The sequence below is a fragment of the Passer montanus genome, unplaced genomic scaffold (assembly GCF_014805655.1).
Source record: "Passer montanus isolate IOZ18808 unplaced genomic scaffold, ASM1480565v1 scaffold71, whole genome shotgun sequence".
Taxonomy (NCBI): Eukaryota; Metazoa; Chordata; class Aves; order Passeriformes; family Passeridae; genus Passer; species Passer montanus.
In genome coordinates this window covers 2,668,773-2,684,134 of record NW_024372259.1, presented here as the reverse complement: position 1 = coordinate 2,684,134, position 15,362 = coordinate 2,668,773, and the positions used below count along the sequence as shown (strand labels likewise).

General features: G+C 44.3%; 1 long non-coding RNA gene across 1 annotated transcript; it reads right to left on the bottom strand.

The window, feature by feature from the left end:
- Nucleotides 1–7,686: 7,686 nt before the first annotated feature.
- LOC120512262 lies at nucleotides 7,687–14,432 on the bottom strand. The gene is made up of 3 exons (XR_005629982.1): nucleotides 14,103–14,432; nucleotides 12,802–13,795; nucleotides 7,687–10,404 (listed from the first exon to the last, which is right to left on the bottom strand). It is a non-coding gene; the product is annotated as an uncharacterized LOC120512262 (long non-coding RNA).
- Between the last annotated feature and the right edge of the window lie 930 nt (nucleotides 14,433–15,362).

Here is a 15,362-nt window from a genome sequence, read left to right as displayed (position 1 = left end):
TAGAGGATGCTGGATTTTCTGATTTCCTTTCCTCACTGGTAGTGTGATTAAGATTTGCATGGAACTTGCTTGAGGATCATCTGTGTTCCCAAAGCAGGGATGTCATAGGCTTGTTTGAGGTCATGGAACATAGGAAATAAGTTACTCTCTAAAGTTCTTCACTCCCCCCAGGCTATTATTTATAGTAACTGTAAACAAAATGTGCTGAACTTTGCTTTTTAATTGTGAAATCAGGAGTAGCGTATCGCTTGCTTAGCACCTGCTTGCAAAGGCAAATGCTGTTTACCTCTGCTGAGTCCCAAATTAGGATTATCCAGTGTTCAAGGGGAAGCTGATGCTCTGGGAGGCTCAGGCAGAAATGTAACCCTGCCTGGAACATTCTTTTTGAGAGCACTTGTTAAAACATGTGAGCGAGCTGTCTCCCAGCCATGCACATCCCTCTTGTGCAAGCAGCTCTGGGTGCTGGTTGTTTACCCACTGCTAGATGAGGGACTTGCTGCAGTTAGAAATCAAAAGTGCAACCAAACACCTTGTCTGGGCTGCTGCTGTCCTGCCACAATTAGGTTAAATGTTAAAAGGTGTGTCCCAAATCCAGGAAAACCATTTTTGATTGGACTGGTGAATGAAGGTGGCTCCCAAGACAAGTGTGAGTTTGCCAGGGTTGTGTGAATGTTGCCACAGAGAAGATACCAAGTTGATTTTTTTTTGTTTGTTTGTTTTATAGAGCGTCGTGTAAGATTGTACTTGGCCTTATGGAAACCAAATCTACAGAAAATCCCTGAAACCACAATCTGCTTGGCACACTTTAGCTGCTTATTTTGGTAGGAACAAGAGTAGACAGGCAGTACAAAGAAATCCATGGAAATCAGGGCTGCTCATATTGCAGACCAGTATCTCCTGCTTGCTGGAGAAAAAATGCCAGCCTGTGATCCTGAAAAGAGGTGTTGAAACCATCACAGACCCCTTGTTGCTTCTGCTCCTTGTTATTTTCCCTGTATCAGACAAACCTGTGGAAAACATGTGCTGGAACATGCCAAATCCTCCTCTGTTAAGAATTATTCTTTGGGTAAGAATGTGAGGTTGAATGTTCCCTGACATGATCCTCTCCACTCCAGAGAGCTTCTCCTCTGGCACAGATGGGATGTGAAGATCAGGGTGGGCAATAGGGTTGTACAAGGAGTGCTGCAGCAGGAGCCAGGGTTGGATGTGAGGCCTCTGCACTCTTTGACCCCACCTCTTACTGATTTTCTTCTGTTGGATCCGAACAAAACACTGGTAAAATGATTATTCCCCACCTCTAAGAGAACCTACTCTGTGTATATTTTAATAGATTTGACCACAACAACCCTGTAGTAAATTTATACTACCCCTTTGTGGAAGCAAAGATCATTTTCTGGTGAGTATATTTCAGTATATTCCCCCTGTCCCCGCTCCAGAACAGGAATGTGGTGTTCTGGTGGGATTCTCATCTGCCAAAGTGTGAGTTGTTGTTTTAGCTTAATTTTTTTTTCCTTAGAAGTTTCCAAGCCTATCCACAATATTTCAGGCTGTGCCAAGCTGGGGAGAAATGGAAGCCTTTGGTTTCAGCCATCTCAGGTGGTTTGGGTGAATTTAGCTGGAAGGGTTTTGTATAAAATGCCACAAAGACAGAAAGTGTTCCCAGAATTTAATATGGAGTTTAATCCTGCATTGTGCTGGTACCTCTCTCGAGATTAGCTAAATTACAATATAATTTACTAAATTGCAGTGTATCACAGCAGCTTTGTGTAATCCCTTGCTGCAGATACCCAGAGGTTCAGAGTGCTGATGAATTCCCAATTCTGCTGAAAACAGAAAGTATTTGTAAAAAGTCAGCTGAAATATGCCAAGAATGGTTTCAGCTGTTTGCAGCTGGATTTGTACCCACTATTTTATCCTGGATGTGAGCAGGAGGTGGGGCTTTGTACATTCCCAACCCCAGGAATGCCTCTGCTGCTCTGGCTTCCACCAGCACCTCTCCCACTGTGAGGAAAGGAGCAGTGATGCTGCACTAAATGCAGACAGCCCCAGAAAATGAGTCTCTACTGATAAAAGCAGAAGGATAACGAGAATTTATGCTCTCAGGTGTATAGATTTCTATTTTTTCCCCAGTTATTTCTTATCTTTGCTTGCACTGGGGTGTGTTTGTGATTCTTGAGCCCCTGTGCTCACAGCAGCAGAACAGGCAGAGACAACACAGCCACCTAAACAGTGCCAGATGCAAATCCCCCATGGCAGCTTCACATGACTTCACCTCTCAATGTTTGGGCTCTGATTCCAGACTTGTGCTCTAGTTTGTTGTGTTCCTTTGGAAGCATTGTTTTCTGTAATTAAAAAATGATGATTCCATGCAGTCAGCAGCTGTGCCAGGCACAGTTCTGCAGCGAGCAGAGCTCCGTGACAGATGCATTCAGATGGATTGGTCACATTTTTCTCTAATAACCCAGCAGGAGCCAGCTTGCTTGTTATGTTTTGATAGCCTTGGTGTTCACTGCAGAGCTGAAGAAAAGCATTGTGAATGATTCCCCCACCAATTTGGTTATATTTTAACCATGTTTGTATTTCATAGAATCATAGAATTCAAGAATTTATTTGGGTTGGGTCTTAAAGACCCTCTAATTCTACCCTGGGACACCTTCCACTGTCCCAGGCTGCTCCAAGCCCTGTCCAACCTGGCCTTGGACACTTCCAGGGATGCAGGGGCAGCCCCAGCTTCTCTGGGCACCCTGTGCCAGGGCCTCCCCACCCTCACAGGGAGGAATTTCTCCTCAATATCCCATCTAAACCTGCTCTCTGTCACTTTAAACTTCTATCCCCTTGTCCTGTCACTGCATGCCCTTGCAAAAAGTACCTCCCCCTCTTTCTTGTAGACTCCCTTCTGTATTTTTATAGCCTTGAGTTTTGTTAAATTATGTGTTATTCTAAAAACTACTTCCTTGTGCTTAATTTAAACCTCTCACCTGATCATTGCACAAGGCACTTTCCCATGTAGCTTATAGAAGTAATGATATTCAAATTTCTTACGTGTTTTCTGTTCTGCTTATAACTTCATGAATTAATATCCTCTCTTTTTTTTTTTTTATTTTTCCATTCACATTTATTTTAAGCTGTACAGTTTTAGGCAATTTCACCTACTTTCCTAGGGAAATCCCTGCCTGCCTTCTGTGCAGTGACTTTTCATACACTCATGGACAGGTGGATGGCCAAAGCTGAATGTTCTTGTTGGTTGTTTTTGTGGGTTTTTTCCCCCCACATCTTGCTTTTTATTTACCAACCTTCAGTTCCAGTGACTAGGTACTTTTTTTGGTGCAAAAACTAGTATTAAATCATATATTTATATATATATATATTTAAAAAATATTAACTGCTCAAAAAGATCCCAATCTACCTGAAAAAGCAAGAAGCAAATTTGGACAACACTTTCTCCTTGCCCAACTGGCAAAGTGAACAGTATAAAAACATTTCTGAGAACATTTGGTACAAGGGGCCTGTTTGGTGGCAATTTTGTCTGGAACAGCAATCACAGTGTACTCTTGGATTTTTTAATATTACCCTCTACTTGGAGAGTGATAGATTTAAAACACCTTCAGTCCTGAGAATTTTATTTGTTTACTTGAGCAATTTGAAGGGAATTGGAGATGAAGTCCTCAGCTCCTTGATGTTTTCCCTTGAAATGCAGCCTCCTTGTTTGTCATCTATTCAATTTTCCTCACCATTATTTTTATTTGTATGTAAAGAGAAAAGACAACCAGGGTGGTTCTGGGAAAGAAAAGCCTTCAATAGGTTTTTTTCCTGCAGCATGAACAGAACTAATTTGACAGCAATTACAGCAGCAGGGCTCTGAGGAGAAGGACTGAGTGAGTCCCATCCTTTCACACAGCATCTCTTCACTCCAAGTGGCAAAACAACAATGGCCAGGATGCCTTGTCAAAGCTGCCTTGGAACAGAGACCAGACAGAGCTGAAGAATAAAGTAGGGATTTATCAGGTGTTTATCAGATCCACCTTGGGCAGCACAAGAGCCCAGCCAGGGCTGCACCCAAGATGAGCCAAAATGGCCACAAAATGGACAACCAGTCATGGGGTCTCTCACTTTTGTAAGTTCTGCTCCATTTGCATATTGTTGTTAATTGTCCAATTCCAGCTTTAGCCCATGCAGTCCCATCCTGCTTGTTTTTCTCTCTTCAGCCCACGTTGTTTATGCTCTTGGGCCTGAGATCTGGATCATTTGTCCTTGGTGCCCAGCTGGAGCAGGAATTGTTTTGTCTCCCTGCTCTGTGCAGAGAGCTCACCATCCCCTGATAAGAAGCTCAGACCCACACACTAAAGCAGCACAGAATCTGAAAAATAGAAGAGCTCAAACCTGAGGCATCAGCCAGAGCCAAGCACTGCCCAGAGCCAGGAGTTCTCCCGAGGATGACACAGCCCTGGTAACTGTGGAATTGCCCTTTTTTTGCAGCTTTGTACAAACCTGCCAGAGGACCATGAGCAGATGTGGGTGGATGGCAGGCTGAGTAGCTCAGGGTGCCACAGGGAATTGTCCCAGAGGGAGCATCCCAGAAACAGCCTGGGAAGGAGACCTCATTGTAGCCTTCCAGAACTTTCTTCCCTGTGAAGAAGCCCTGGCACAAAGCTGTGGCTGTCCCTGGATCCCTGGAAGTGTCCAAGGCCCGGCTGGGCAGAGCTTGGGGCAACCTGGGATAGTGGAAGGTGTGGGAATTAGATCTTGTTTAAGATCCCTCCCAACCCAAACCATTCCTTCTCTGAGTACTTTAAAGCAAACTCATCTCTAACCTCCCGTGCTTCTTTTCAAGAAAAGAGTTTAAATAAAAGGTGCCCTGTCATGTTCATAGCAAAGGATTAAAAAAGCAATTATGGAAGGCGAGATCTTGATTTGGATGTTTAAGATGTCTTGTAAAAATCCAGAGAATTCTCTAAATAGAACTTAAACTGAAAGCATATGAAGGCATGAATTCTCAGCTCCTATTTTCACTGTTAATATTGTATAACTAAAACCAGATCCAGCAAAAAAAAAGGATTCTTTTAATGGGAGGAGCATAATTTTAGCACAGCTGCCACAGAAACACACAGGGCCAAGCTCTGCCCACAGTTGCCTCTGGAGATAGCTGGGTTTAATGCATTTGCAGGAGCCATGTGGAGAAAATCTCTGGCATGCTGTTACTAATTTCATTTGTGGAAGATGAGATAAATATTAATGAATATAAACACCTATTAAATGTAGACTCACCAGTTAAATAACTGTGCTGACTGCATTAATGTGCTTTGTAGTCAGGAATGTTCAGCTGGAATGATGCCTTCTGAAAGGCAATTTCTGCACGTTTATAATTTTGTCAATGCTACCTGAAAAACCTCCTGTTGAAGCTGGAAGCCTGCAGACATTTTTTCTTCACATCAAGGTCATTTCCATCCCTTTTTTTCTGCTCCTCACTGCTTCCTTGGCAGCGCTGATCAAAGCATCTGAGGGGTGCCTGATGAGCAGCCCTTCATTATTTCATCCAGGACCAGATTTTGGACCCAGAGCACTGCATGGCCTCCCAGAACAGCTGCTGCAGTTCTGGTGAGGAACAGCACCAAATAACTGAGCTTTGCAGGATATAGAAATTAGCTGACAGGAATAAAATAAGGTGCAGCTAATTCGTGCTGCCTCCCCATGGCTCCAGCTTAAAAAGATTTAAAAATACTGAAAAGTGTCAAAATAATCAGAATCTATTATGCAACAGTAGGAAATACTGAAGCTGTTCTTTACATAGCCAGTGACACAAGATTTTTGTGTGCTTTCCTGGGGGTTGCTGTTCCTTTTGAAACCCTAAAAGAGGTTACTGCTTTTTTCCTTAGCCTTTCACAGTAGTGGAACTAAAAGCTAGAGGTACAAATTGTGTGTAGATATATAAATTCTGTGATACTATGCATCCTACAGTGAAGAATAGGCATTGTATAATGTGCAGTTGTAGAAAACTGTAGTCATTTTAATAAATTCATAGTCAGGAAATGTCATTTAATGAATGTAGAAATCGATGAACGGTGCTGATTTATTTATTAAGTATATATTATATTTTTTTACATATATATAAATAAACACATACCTATGTATGTTTATTTACATAAATAAACAAATATGTATATATTAAGTATATATTATATACATATATAATATATTAAAATGTATATAGAAATATTTATTTATTTATTAAGTATAAGGAGGATAGGGAAAATTGAGGAGGAGAATTCTGCTGGAGGCTGTGTCCATCATAAAAGAGGATTAAGGAGGGTGAGATGCTTCACTCACCTTGCTCTCCTCAGTCAGGACTTTAACCTTACACTGTAAAAACACTGGGCTGTTTCTAACTGAGCTGAATTTGAATTATGACCTCCTTGGCAACTCTTGCATTTCACTTGGCTTTGCTTTTGAACTGCTGCAGGTTTGTTTGGGGCTTCTTCTCCCTCCCTGGAGCTGGAGTTATAAATTTGCCATATAACATTTCGTGATAGATGGAGTGTTGGACTGTTGGGAATGAGCTTTTTGTGACACTGACCTAAAGGTGCCACTACTCAGTGAATAAAAACACTTCCCCTCTGTAACCCTGGGCTTGCTTTATTCTCTAAACCTGCAGGAAAAACGCATTTTGCTTCATCCTGATCCATTAATGCAAGAAATACTTGTTCTGACTGTGACAAGCCTTCCTTTCAGTGGTCCTGGTAATCACAACAAACGAGGTCAGCATTTCCCTTGGTCCTCCTCAGGCTGTTAATGCCCATGTGGGATAATCTTGGGGACACAAAGAGCTATCAGAAAATGTCAGGAAGGCCAAAATGGTTATTTTTCATAGTTGTCATTGTTAGAAAGTTCAAGAGAAAGAAGTGCTGAGTAGCACTGCTGGTGATAATGACAAATAGTGAGGGCTTTGCTTAGAATAGAGGGGAAAAAATTGCATTCGAGAGGGCTCTTGGGAAATCAGGCTGCCTGGGTGGCAGGAATTTCAATAAAGAGCTTTGAAGTGATTTCAGAATAATTTGTGGTGCTTTCTGATAAATTTGGGTGGATAGGTGAGGAACCTGACTGCTGAAAAACTCGCTCAGTACCTGTCTCTAATAGAACAAAAAGGGACCTGGGTAATTACAGATCAGTTTAATTTCACTTGCAGGAGGACAAAAAAAAACCTGAAAAAAAAAAGCACAGGTGTGGAAGGTGCTGGACAGGTAAAACCACGTGGTTGTTTTGGGGAAGTGTCATCTGCTGGTGTGAAAAGTCCCTGCCCATTCCTCCTGTAAACCCCTGTGAGGTACTGGAAGGCTGCTATAAGGTAAATTAAATGGGTACTTTCAGGTAGTTTAATTCAGTCTGGGATGGTGAATAGAAGATGTTGTTTCCTATATTTGTGAGCAAACTAGTACAAATTTGAGAATCTGTAGGCTAGTGTGATGCCTTAAGAGCTGGAACAGAGGCTGGATGGAGTTAAGAGGAATAAAGCGGAGATTTATTGAGGTGCCTTTATTTATATATTTATAGATAAACAAATATATATTTTAATATATTTATATAATATTATATAATATATAACATATAACATATAATATAATATACAACATATAGTATAGAATATAATACATAATATATAGTATACAGCATATAATATATAATATAAAATATATAATATATAATATAAATTTATATATTTATATAATATGTATGTTTATTTATATTTATTTATATATATATCTAGTGCCTTCAAAGGCCACACCCTGGCAGTACCAGAGCCACAGTCTTGGCTCTGCCTGGATGGCTCCAAGATGGAAGCAAAAGAGGTCACAAGATCTCACATTTTTATAAGTTTTAGTTCATTTGCATCTAGGAGTTAACTGTCCAATTAATAGCTTCAAATGATGAAGTTTCATTCTCCTTGCTTGCTTGCCCACCCTCCTCTTCTTATGTTTTTTATCCTTTGGGCCTGAAGTTTGAAGAGATTGTCCTTGTGTCTCCAGCTAGAATGGGATTGTTTTGTCTTCACCACCCTGTGACAAGATCCCAGTAACAGTTAAAATGAAGCTAAAAGCTGCACACCAAAGCAGAACAGAAAAACCTAAAAAATCTAAGGCAGGTTTTCTCCTTAAGGAAGGTTTTCTCCTTAAGGCAGGTTTTCTCCCAAAGGCAGGTTTTCTCCTAAAAGCTGAGGAGAGGTTTTGAGCTGTGATAAATTGAGAAATGGTGATGGGAAGGCTGGGAACACCGCTGTGTGAGTGTGAGCTGCCGGTTTGGAGGAGCAGCCCTGCAGGCACGGCTGCTGCTGGCACAGGGTCACCAGCTGAACACGAGTCACAGACGGAGCCCCTTGTGCACAGGCAGACACCACGCTGGGTGTGAGCTGTCCTGCAGACAGCAGAGCACACACTGCTGGCTCCTCCTGCTGCTCTCAGCCGGAATTCCTGATTTTGGGGCTGGGGCTCCCTAGGAGACCCTGCGCCCTCATCCCAGCCCTGCTGGGCCAGAGCAGAGCTCTTGTGCCCGGCTCATTGATGGGCAGCCTGGCACAGAAAAGCTCCTTCCTGCTGCCAGCAGGGCAGGCAGAGACTGACGTGGGTGAATGTGGTTGTGTTCACAGGTCCCTTGATTCCATGTTCCAGAAGGCTGGTTTATTAGATTATGATATTATATAATATTAAAATGCTATACTAAAACTATACAAAAAAGAATAGAGAGAAAGTATCCATCAGAAAGCTGGAGTGGAATGGAATGGAATGGAATGGAATGGAATGGATAATAAAATCCCATGACTCTCAGAGAGTCCGACACAGCTGGACCATGGTTGGTCATGAAGTAGAAACAACTCACATGGACCAATCAAAGATGCACCTCTTGTGTTCCACAGCAGCAGAAAATGATTGTTTTTCTTTTCCTCTGAGGCTTCTCAGCTTCTCAGGAGAAAAAATCCTGGCAAAGGGATTTTCATAAAATATCGTGGTGGCAGGTGAATCAATGGGGTTCTCTCTTGGGTGCTGTGCATGGTGATGCCCTGGGCCACACAGAGGTGCTGTGATGCTCTGTGACCACTCCAGCTTCTTTAGCAGGTATTTCTGTCCATTTCTGTTCCACTTCTGTCCATCTGTTTTCCCAGACAGAGAGATGCTCATGCTTAGGTAGCTGTGAAAGTCCCTTATTAGTTTTTTTCTCCTTGATCTCACTGCCTGTTTCTCTTGGTTTTAACTGCACAGTCCCAGAGGATGACCACGTCCCCCAAACTGGATTTTTAGGGAGATGTTATTCACACAGTACCTTGTTGTGTTCTCTGGGTGCTGCCTGAAGTCCACAGGACTCCTGGGAATTGCATCCACGCTGTCTTTGCAATCAGTCTGGGCTCAGAATGGAGCTGGATCAGTTCCTCCTGTCTCAGGAGCATTTCATTTTCCTGCTGCTAAAGGCAGGTGATGGAACATCCTCAAACATAACCCCCACTCTGGGGGTCATCTTGTTTGCACACATTTGGTCATGGATAAGGGGGCTGGCTGCAGGACATAATTTGGGCAATAAATACAGATTTATGGCTTTAAACCACAGTGAGGACAGGTAGGTTTTAACAAGCTGCTAGACCAGGCTTTAGAATGCCTCTGTCTCCTCTCCTAAAGACATCCAAAGGATCTCTCCTGGCTCTCTGGCATTGCCAGCAGCAGAAGGGTTGGTCTCCAATGCCCCCTGCACAGATCCTCAGTGCTCAGTGGCTGTCTCCTGCCTCCATGAGCATTTCCTGGAGAATTTTCAGTCCTTCCCAGCTCATGGCTGTTTATGAGGGACTCTCTGCTGCCTGCCAGCGTGGCTCTGGGTTTTGCTGGGCTACGCTGATGGAAATGTGAAAGATAAATGAACCTGCAGGTGCTCGGTCAGAGCTGGCACGTGGTTTTCCAGGCATGGGAGCCAATTCTCAGGGTCAGAGTGTCTGGACTGTGTTTGGCCAAGTGCCTGGATGGTGGCCAGCATCACGAGAGTGGCTCATTACAGCAGGCTGGCCAGGGGACAGGCACCACTTGGTTCTTGGCCTCTCCTTTGCCAAATGGTGCTGGGGTCACAGAGCACAGGGCGAGACACCCACGTGTCCCTGCCCTTTGAGCAGAGGCTCAGCAACATTCCCAGATGTTCCTCCAGCAATGCCAAGGCTAAACAAACAGCAGCAGAAGGGATGGCCCCGTTGTGGTGCTGCACAAAGCTGCCAGACGGCTCCAGGACAGGTTTTGTGGAGTTGCTGCTCACAGTGAGCAGGGTTGAGTGTCGGGGAGGAAATGAGGGAGCAGCAGGATCACTGCTGGATCTTTCTCAGCTCTGATTAGGAAGGAGCACTGCAAGAGGTGATGGCTGACCTCTGAGCTCTGTGTGCTGCTGCTGCAGAGAGGGTAAATACAGAATCAATAGCAGCTTTTTGAACACCTTTTTTTTTTTTTCCCCAAGACAGTTGCTCCCAGGGGCATTTATTTTAGGAGAGAGGTTATCTCAGGAGTCATTTCCCAAGAGACTTCTCTGTTATGTGATGTTTTAGCAAGAAAGACCTTCTCCAGAGACTGTGCATTCTCTCGGGGGAATCATGTTTTACAGAGCATTTCCTTGCATGTTTCAAAAAACCAATTTCTGTCCCCATTTATTTGAAAACACCACCTCGTATCAGTCGTAGCCTTCAGTCTGTGCTGTGGTGGCCTCCCTCACCTCCCAGGCTGGACTTCAGGGGGACAGGAGTCACCCTGCTGTCTGCAGCCAGTGCCTGTGCTCAGTGCTGCCCTTGGCCACAGGCACTCCAAGCCCTGGGTCACCACCCTCTCTGGAAGTCTCATCCCTTCTGCTTTAGGATAAATGTCCAGGAATATGGGCCCAGGCTCAGGGAATAGTGAAGCCAGAGGTCACAAAAACCTCCACAATTCAGTCCTTTCCCTCTTGGTTTCCCCACAGGAATGATTTTGCTGCCATTTGTGAGCCCAGTTCAGCCCTTAAGGGGCTTTGCCAGAGTCCCAGGGTGACAAATTCAAAGCCAAACAAGGAGTGGTGTCGTGCTGCTTCCCACCAGTGCCAGCACTGCCACAGGATGATTTCTGGAGCTGAAAGACCTCTGAAGTGCAGGGCTGTCACCATGACATTTTTCTGAAAAATCCTTTGCCAGGATTTTCTCCTGAGAAGCTGAGGAGCCTCAGAAAAGAAATGGAAACAATAGAAAGAAAATAAATGTGGACAATAACTATCTGATGGCTGTGGAATGTGCGCTGGAGGTTGTTTACCAACAAGTGCATCTTTGATTGGTCTCATGTGAGTTGTTTTTACTTGATGACCAGTCATGGTCCAGCTGTGTTGGACTCTCTGTCACGAGTTTTCCTTTTCCTTTTCCTTTTCCTTTTCCTTTTCCTTTTCCTTTTCCTTTTCCTTTTCCTTTTCCTTTTCCTTTTCCTTTTCCTTTTCCTTTTCCTTTCCTGCCTTCTGCTGAAATCCTTTCTCTATTCTTTTTAGTATAGCTTTAGTATAGTATTTTTAATATAATATACTATCACAATACAATAAATCAGCCTTCTAAGAAATATGGGGTCAGATTCATCTCTTCCCTCATCCTGGGACCCATGAACACAATGACACAGGGCTGTCTGGAAAATCCTGGAGTTTCCCATTTCCTCTGGGCTTCCCATTTCCAAGGCCGGGCATTGCTGGATTCCCAGCCTGGTTTAAGTGGGGCAGAGAATGTGAGTGGAAGGGGAAAGATATTGTATTTGTGGGGTGCCCCGATGAAGGCAGGAATGATGAATCTGACTCCGTGTGTTCAGAAGGCTCATTTATTATTTTATGATACTATCTTATATTAAAGAATACTAAACTATACTAAAGAATACAGAAGGGATACTTACAGAAGGCTAAAAAGATAATAATGAAACTCATGACTCTCTCCAGAGTCTTGACACAGCTTGGCATCAATTGGCCAATGAGTGAAAACAACTCACAGCAAAAACCAATGAAACAATCACCTGTTGGATAAACAATCTCCAGCCAGATTCCAAATCAGCAAAACACAGGAGAAGCAAATGAGATAATATTGTTTGCCTTTTCTCTGAGGCTTCTCAGCTTCCCAGGAGAAAAATCCTGGGCAAAGGGACTTTTCAGAAAATATGAAGGTGACAGAAAGAAATGTCACAGGCTGGCAGGGAGCTGTCTGCCCCTGCAGGGACCCGAGGTGGATCCAAGCCATCAGGCTTCACAGCCAGGACGAGCTGCTAATTTCAGCGGTGGCACAGCCCCAGCTGCCCTGCCTGGAAAAACGCTTGGGTTTTGTTTGTGCACAAGGGAGTCGTGTTCTGAGGGTGCCCCATCCACCACGGGGGACGTCTCTGGGAGCAGAGGGCCAGCACTAATGCCATCCTGTGTGGCTGGGAATGAATTCAGCCTTTATTCTGTGCTCTCCATCCCTGCTGGGCCCGGAGCTGACAGGCAGGAGGAGATGCTGCCATTTACAGCTCCACACCCTGGTGCCTCTAATCCCGCACAAAACCCGGCCCGTGGAGCAGCAAACACAACAAGACCTCTATTCTTAGCCTGGAAAGCCTCAAAGCTGGTTCTTTGGGGTGTGGGGAGATGAATATGCAGTTGCTGGAGCTGTCACAAAGCCCTGAGCTGGGAGCAGACGCTCCTCTCCCATTGGATCCGTGGCCTTGGCTGCAGCTTTTCACAGTTACATAAATATGGCCTATTTTCCCCTCCCAAATTAACATCTTGCTCGCTAAGTTTAGGCTCTTGCATGCATACAAAACAAACCTGCTTTTTCACATGCAGCTGGAAATCCTGGGTCGCCCAGGGAGAAGCTGTCCCTGCCCCTGTAGAGCTGGGGGCACCTTCACGGTGGTGACAGAGAGTGGCACTGACAGTGTCCCCCTGCAAGTCCTGGACACCACACTGCAAATCATCAAATTGCCCTTTTTTTTCCCCTCTGGGAGAGTCAGATCCCAGCCCACAAGGCTGCCAGAGTGTCTGTCCTCCTAGAGACCAGAAGTTTGGCTTGGGGCACAAGAGCAGACAGCTCCTCACTCCCCACAAGACACAGATGTGGGGATTATTTTCCCCCAAAGATGGTTCTTGCCCACCCTCCCCAATGGCTCTGCAGTGTATCTGCATTAAAAACAGCCCTGCAGAGAATGGATGTCACTTGGAAATCTCCCAGCCCTGGGCTGTAGGAAAGCTGTGCATCCTCAGAGACTCCTGGCAGCTTTGTTAGTGATGTCAGTAATACAGATGCAGAGAGCTGCAAGAGAGATGCTCACACCCCCCTTTGCAGTGACAGTGCTCCCAGTTTTAACATCCTAGAGGGATCCAGCTCCCCAGCACCACTGGGATCTCTCTGGGATGGAGAAACAATCATGATCTTGTCATGGCATCAAACCTCAGCTCCTCTCTGCTCTTGTGGTGGGAATGAGGACGGGATACTGATGGCTTGTCAAAGCTGACCTAGGACAGAGGCTGGACAGAGCTAAAGAATAAAGCAGGGATTTATTAGGAGGCCTCAATGGATCCACCTTGGGTAGCACAAAAACCCAGACAGGGCTGACCCCAGGTGAACCCAAAATGGTCACAAAAAATGGACAACTGCTCACGGGGTCTTACACTTTTATAAGTTCTGGTCCATTTGCAGATTGCAGTTCATTGTCCAGTTCCAGCTTTAGCCCATGCAGTCCCATCCTTGTTTTTCTCTCTTCAGCCCACGTTGTTTGTGCTCTTGGGCCTGAGATCTGGATCATTTGTCCTTGGTCCCCAGCTGGAGAAGGAATTGTTTTGTCTCTCTGCTCTGTGCTCTGGTCCATTTGCAGATTGCAGTTCATCGTCCAATTCCAGCTTTAGCCCATGCAGTCCCATCCTTGTTTTTCTCTCTTCAGCCCACATTGTTTGTGCTCTTGGGCTGAGATTTGGATCATTTGTCCTTGGTCCCCAGCTGGAGAAGGAATTGTTTTGTCTCCCTGCTCTGTGCAGAGAGCTCACCATCCCCTCATAGGAAGCTCAGAATTGCATACTAAAGCAGTGCAGAATCTGAAAAATAGAAGAGCTCAAACCCGAGGCATCAACACCTGGTTAAAGGCCCTGATCATCCCTTGGGCCTTGGATGTGCTGCTCCAGGCAGAGAATCCATCCATAGCACGGACCCACAGCGAGACCTGCTCTCGTGCAGGGCTGATGGAATGCTGAGACTTGAAATATGCTCTGGCAGCTCCTGGCAGGGTGATCTGTGAGGAGGGGCTTTCCTGGAGCTGGCTGCCAACATCCTGAGGCCACTGGAGCAGGCAGGGCACTGGATCTTGCTCGGCAGGACCCATCCTGTCCTCGCTGTGGGAATGCTGCTCATTTTAGGTGAGACTGGGAGGTGTGTGACCGAACACAGCCACCAGGGATGGGGATGGGCCTGGCGTGCTCCCAGGGCAGTGCTGGGCAGGGCACTGGCTTGGAAACTCTGCGCGTGTAATTCCATGCGTCACCCATTGAGTTCTATTAACAGCAGCCCTGTGGCTGGAGATCCGTGTGCCTGCAAACACCAGTGGGAAACTTGGAGTAAAACGGGATTTTGGGGAGGGTGGAATACCTCCAGCATCTGACTTGACTTTGATTTAACCCTTCTGACCAAGCTGAGCTCCCCCAGGTGAGATCTGAGTGACAAAACATTGGAGCAGAGGAGGGAAAGAGATCTGGGAACTTTCAAAAAAGCTGAAAAAGGCATGAGGTACAAAGGTCTCCCTTCCTTCCAGAGGATCACACACTTCTAAGCACACAATGTTTTAGAGAAATAAAATCCCCTTCTCCTTCTCCTTCTTCCTATTATTATTATCAACATAATTATAATTATAATTACTGTTGTTGTTTAGATATAATATATAATATATAATATATAATATATAATATATAATATATATTATATAATATATTATATATAATATATTAGATATAATATATTAGATATAATATATAATATATACTTTAATGTCTTCACACAATTTTACAGCACAGTACTAACCAATATTTTATTCCTTGCACAAAACACTGATTTTGTCAGATTAAACTCTTTTCTAACCCAAAAATAGAACAGCTAAGGAGCATTTTAAAAACTTTTATTTTATTTTCAGTCTCATGTGAAGAGTGAGGCAACGCAGATGTTATAATTCACACCATCACAATCAAAAGTCAACTATTTCTTAATTACAATACATTATAAGTGTTTCTTAACCTACCAATTTTTACTACACTATACTATAAATACTCTAAAACCAATTATCTAAAATTACCCCTCGTAAGTTCTACTACAATGCATCTTTCATGGTTCTATTTCTGTAAAATAT